The following is a 6,000-nucleotide window of genomic DNA, read 5'->3' as shown; positions in this document are numbered from 1 at the left end:
AATCCCCAGCGCCTGACTCCTGCATCTGATTGGTGAGAAGGGGGTCAACAAGGACCCTGGGCCTCCTGGAAGAGAGAGTGGCCCTAAGTCTCCATCAAGTGGCTCAGGAGCCAACTTCCCCATCAGACCCCCAAAGCACAAGAAGGAAAATCAGCAAAGAATAAATGGGATTTCACCAAACTAACAAGCTTCTTCCCAGTGAAGGGAAGAATCGAGAACGTGGAGGGAGAGAGCACCTCCAGAACCGAGAGGATCTTGACCAGCTGCACCTCGGAGAGAGCAGGACTGTCCAGGAATACAAAGGCCTCAAAACACTTCACACCAGAAAGGAGAAAGACCCAATCCATGAGTGGGCAAAGGAGCCACAGACACTTCCCAGAAGAAGTACGACTGACCAACAGACATGTGAAAAGTGCTCAGCATCTCTAGCAATTAGAGAAACGCAGGTCACAGCGACACTGAGATCCCGTCTCACTCCAGTCAGAATGGCGGCCATCAAGAAGACAAGTACTAATGAGCGCTGGCGAGGATGTGGGGAAAGGCACACTCGCACACGGCTGCTGGGACTGCAAACTGTGCATCCACCCTGGACAGCAGTGTGGAGATTCCTCAGAAAACTGGGACGGAGCCACCATTGACCCAGCGGTGCCACTCCTCGGCAGTCCCAGAGGACTTAGCATCATACATGAACACGCGACCCACGTAACTCGACCCACGTACGGCCACCAAGAATGGGAAGCTGCACTCCGTGTATGTGTGACACGTAAAAATACCTCACACTAAAAACAAAAAGTGGGTCACCCTCCACCAAACACAGGCACAGGGACGTGGTCCTGAGATGGCCTCTCCCGCGTGAGTCCACCTCTAGAGTGTGTGGGGCCCCACGTTCAGAACTTACCAGCATTTCGAAAGCAAGAGCAGGGCCTGAGGCCACACAGGCCCCCTGCCCGCAGGTCCCTGTGCACCAGCCTGAAGCCAGCCGGTCCCCCGCGTCACCCCCTGGGCTGCACATGCCACCCAGGTAGGTCTGGGGGATCAGGAGCACGGGGCAGGCCCAGGCAGTGAGGAGGGGACATGGCAGCCGCAGCCCCAGCAGCCCCAGGTCCAAGGTCCATGAGCTCCCGGCCTGGCTCCGTGGGTCCCTGCGTGGGGACAAGGCCCAGGGAGCTGTGGGGAAGCTGTCACCAAACACATCAGGCTCAAGCAGTGTGACTGCTATTTGGTTTCCTCTGGGACGAGACCTAGCTCCCTGGTGGCCTGTGGGTGCCACACAGTGGTGACCCAGGACTACGAAGTCCCCTCCCCCCCACTCCAGTCCTGGGGGCTGAAGGGCCTCCTGGGTCACCTGCTTGTCCCTCCAGCTCTCGGAAGCCCTGCTCTGGAGTCACCAGCGCTGCTGCAGAGAACAGAAACATCACACGTGTCATCGTAATGCCACACGTTTCATAAAACACCACAGAAGGGCTGGGGATGTGGCTCAAGTGGTAGCGCGCTCGCCTGGCATGCGTGCGGCCCGGGTTCGATCCTCAGCACCACGTACAAAACAAAGATGTGTCCGCCAATAACTGATAAATAAATGTTAAAAAAAAAAAAAAAGAATTTAAAAAATAAAAAAAAATAAAAATAAAAATAAAAAAATAAATAAAACACCACAGAAGAAGCCCGACAGGTCCCAGAACTAAAGGGTCGCAGCGCCACTTTGGTCCGGGGGGTGCTTTCTGCGCATTTCTAAAAGCCCCCACATGGCAGGCCCGGGGGGCGGGGCAGAACTGCTCGGTTGCACAGCTGAGGAAGTTGCCTGGCTTTGCTCAGAACCACCAATGGTTTCTAGGCATAAAATCCCAAGTGCACAGGTCGCCTGCATGCTGTGGTCCCTGCCCCTCCAAGGTCACATCCTTCTCCCCCTCACTGCTCCAGCTGCCGTGGCCTCCTCACGCCTCCAACTCACCACACAAGCTGTGACCTCAGGGCCTTTGCACTGGTGCTTCTACCTGGAACCAGATCTCTCCATGGATCTCTTCTCCTTTGGTCCCCATTCTAGGGTCTGCCCCAGAAAGGCCTTCCACGACCACCGATCAGAGTGGCTCACACATCTGTCCCTGGGCTCTCACCTACTGTATTTAACTTGCTGTATTTATGCCAGCTGCCATTCCACGTGTTCATACAAATAAAATCTGTCTTCTTGTAGCAGAATATGAACTCCAGGGGCCTCAAGAATGTGGCTTTAGGCCTAGAACAGAAGCTGGCGCATAGTGAGCCCTTGATAAATAGTTGTTGAATGAAGCCAGGGAGGGTGAGGGAAGGACCAGACCCAGAATCACGTTTAGGTTTCTGCAAAACCTTGATGGCCAGAACGCGGGGTGAGGACACACTCCTGACGGGGCATCAGTCAGCTTTTCCTTACCATAACGAAATACCCGAGGCAGGATACTTATGAAGAAAAGAGGTTAATTCAGCTCACAGTTTTACAGGCTGAAAGTCCAAACTGCATGGCACAGGCTCTGTAAGGGCCCCCATTGGCTGTGTCACTTCATGGTGAATGCTCTCTTCCTGACAGAAACCTCAGGTGGCACACGGTACCGAGAGACTGTGTGTGTGTGTGTGTGTGCGCGCGCGCGGGCGTGTGTGCATGCCCTGTCAGACAGCAGGAAATGCTATGAAGAACAAAACACGGTGAGGGGAGAGGGTATCAGGAATGGACGGACAGGGCGACTTTGAGCCCACCTGAAAAACATGAGGGAGTGAAGCCAGAGGCCCTAAGAAGAGTGTTTCAAGCCACGGGAACAGCATGTGCGAAGGCCCTGAGGCAGTGCTATGACATGAGGCAGTGAGGCTCCCTCTGCTTCCCGGCTGACCACCTTCCTCCCTTTCTCTGGGACAGCGACCTGTCCAACCCTTCCCCTCTCCCCCTTCCTGCAGGTTCCAGAACACAGTCGGCCCTTTCCTGGGGTGCTCCTGGTCCATGGAACCCTGTGGCCACCCTGCTTCTGACTTGCCAAACGTAAAGCTGCTCCCTCAGACCTGAAGCCACACAGGGGCTCAACTTGCCGGCTGTGTGACCTCAGGTAAGTCACTAAACTCTCTGAACCCATTTCCTGCTCATCCTAGAGGAGGCCCCTCAAAGGGGTGGCAAGAAGCTGATAAGGTGGCGCCTGCCCAGCAGATAGCGGGACAGACACACAGCACTCAGCACACGGGAGTGATCCCAAATGTCCCCACCGCTCCTTCAGAGGAGTCGGGGAGGGGCCAGGTGGCCAGAGGAGAATTCCTCTTGGATCGCAGCCTCCCTTCACAGGTGGTGGGGACCCACAGCCTGCGGGGCCTTCCTCCAACACCCTGCTGTCCTGCGGCAGCCTCGGGCGGTCGAGGGGACGAGAGGACAGGGGACCAGGGTGGAGGGGCCTCCTGCAGCTCAGTCCCCTGCCTCACCACAGTCCCCAGGAGCCAGGATGGCCTGCCCCACAGCGCCACCTGGTGGCCACAGCTTCCACGTGGCCATGGTCCCCTGAGAGGGACGTGGGGCGACTCCGCAATCGTGAGTGCCCAGCCACAGCCTTCGGAGGACGGCTCTTCTCAGTCACAGGGCCGTTCACCCCGCCTCAGATCCACTCGGCAGAAGGAAGACACGGAGAGGAGGAGAGTCGCCGAGAGAGAGGGACAGAAAACGAGTCGTGGTCCCCGCAGGTCGGGGACAGAGCAAAGCTGAGAAAAGAAAAGAAACAGCAAAGGCAAAGCGAACAGAAGCCGAGGCAGTCGGTCACCTGAGCCCCCAGGAGGGCCAGTGGCCTTGTCCAAACGGCCCCCGCGCTGCCTGCTGGCTGGCCCTGTCCCCAATGTGCAACCAGGAGCCAGCCTCGGGCCTGATGCCTGGTGCCAGGCCGGGAGCTCAGGAACCTCAACTCCGGGCACGACGTGGTCCCTGGCACCTCCTGCTGGACAGGCTGGGCGCCACACGCCTTCGGGAAGCCGCTGAGGGCCTGGCCCATGGGACACCCAGCACTGCAGAGGGAGGTGGAGGAGGAAGGGCTCTGAGCGCGGTGACCGCCTGGAGATGGCCACTCCGTGAGCACGGCAGGCTGTCGGGTCCGGGAGCCAGGCCAGGGTTCTGACCTCAAAGGTATCAGACAGGGCCTCCTGGCCACGGCCAGGCCAGAGCCGTGGTCAGCAGTACATGCTCTGGCTGCTCCCAGCACTAACTGCTAGGCCTTCTTCTCCTTCAGCATGATCCCTGGTGGCCAGCTCTGGGCTGGTGCTTGGCCACACACACAGGATGGGTGGGCTGGCTCCCGGGGTGCTCTTCCTGGCTGCCAACCCCATAAACAGTTATGATTAGATAAAATCCTGCAGTGGCCAACACACCCGTCCACTCTGGCTTCCTGAGGGACCCTGTCCACATCACCTGCACTTGGCAGTTCAGACAGCAGCCTGCAGGTTCAGGCCCCGGGGGCCTGGATGCCAGGGGCGCAGGAGCACAGGACCCGAGAGGCCTCTCCCTGGGCTGCACCTGCCCTGGTTCACTGTTGACGGGCAGTGACTCCTGGCCACCAGCTCCTGCCCTGGCTGGCAGGGACAGGCAACTCCAAAGCCCAGGACCTCGAAGGTGAAGCGCCAGAGGTCCTGTCAATGGGAGCCAGGCCCCGGGGACTGGGGGACCTGAAATGCTGGGACCCTGCTAAAGGCAGCAGCTGCTCCTCACCCACTGCATGTGGCCTGGCAGGAATGTGGACCAGGTGACCAGGGCACCTACTGCCAAGAAAACAAATCAGGATTCAGGAGTGAAATCCACCAGCTGATAAATCAAGGTCCACACCATATCTGGGTGCCAGGCAGCGGGCAGGGACACTCCTACTCCAGGTTCTGCCAGGGCCCGCCCGGGTCCTCTGGTCTCCTGTAAGAAGGCCCCTGGCCCTGGAAGCCCGCTGCCCTGCTGAGCACTGGAAGGGCATGTCTAAGAGGGAAGTGGGCCCGTCCCCCCAACCCGCTGAGCCTAAGGAAGGATATGACGCCCGCGGCCCCAGAGGCCCCAGCCGGCCCGAGGCTGCCCGTCCAGCACTTCTCTTCAGGCCCCAGGCAGAGTCCAGGCTGAAACCTGACCTTCCTGTGGCAGTGTCTGCTGATCCCAACTCCAGCTGGGGGTGACAGTCGTCTCTGAGTTTCTCTGGATCCAGAAACTGGCTCAGATAATTCTAAAGAATCGATCCATCACGACACCCCAAATCCCAAAGTCCCAAATGCCGTCACAGCATCGAGTCTTTTGAAACCTCAGTTGAAAGACACAAGGATACCCTGGAAGGGGCCGGATGGGGCCTCGGGAATGGGCCCAGAGGGTCAGCCTGGACCCTGGCGGGAGCCCGCCCAGCCCGCGCTGAGCTTCGGCTCCACCCCTGCTCGGATCCAGTGGCCCTGCAGGTTGGGGCGCAGGACGACCGGGTGCTGTCCCTCAGACCTTCCTAAGCCTTTGGCACCTAAGGCGCCAGCAGGGGGCAGCCAGCTGCCGGGGAGATGGCAGTCGCCATCTTCTACATCACGGAAACCACAGGTCCGGTCCCAAACACAGGGAAAACCCACCCAAGACCCATCATGCACCGCTACCAGCGAGTCACAAGCCCCGTGCAATCTCAGACCGTCCCCGCCGTCCCCGGGAAGGAAGCCACCCTGTCCCTGTGACCAGGAGAAACCTGAGGCACCGGGTGGAGACACCAGAACCGGGGGCCACTGGCTGGAGGACCCGGCACAGAGCTCCCAACCGTCCTGTGTGGCGTTCAGAGGTCAGAGCCACCCCAGGCCACGTGCCACAGACCAGGCAGGCCACGTGCCACAGACCAGGCAGGCCGCAGCCACCTCCTTTGTGTCATCAACTGGTTTTAATGATACTAAAAGCCCATCTCGAGTGTGAGGAGAGGAGCCCCGACAGTTAAGAAAACCAGTGCGCAGTGGCCGCCCCACGGCCCTCAGCTCCCTCAACAGGGCTGAGGCGCATCCTGGGCTTTAACCTGCAGC

This window comes from Marmota monax, unplaced genomic scaffold, assembly GCF_021218885.2.
Source record: "Marmota monax isolate L192 unplaced genomic scaffold, Marmota_monax_Labrador192_F-V1.1 WCK01_AAM20220418_F8-fsc00014, whole genome shotgun sequence".
Lineage (NCBI taxonomy): Eukaryota > Metazoa > Chordata > Mammalia > Rodentia > Sciuridae > Marmota > Marmota monax.
This window is presented reverse-complemented; position numbering follows the sequence as displayed.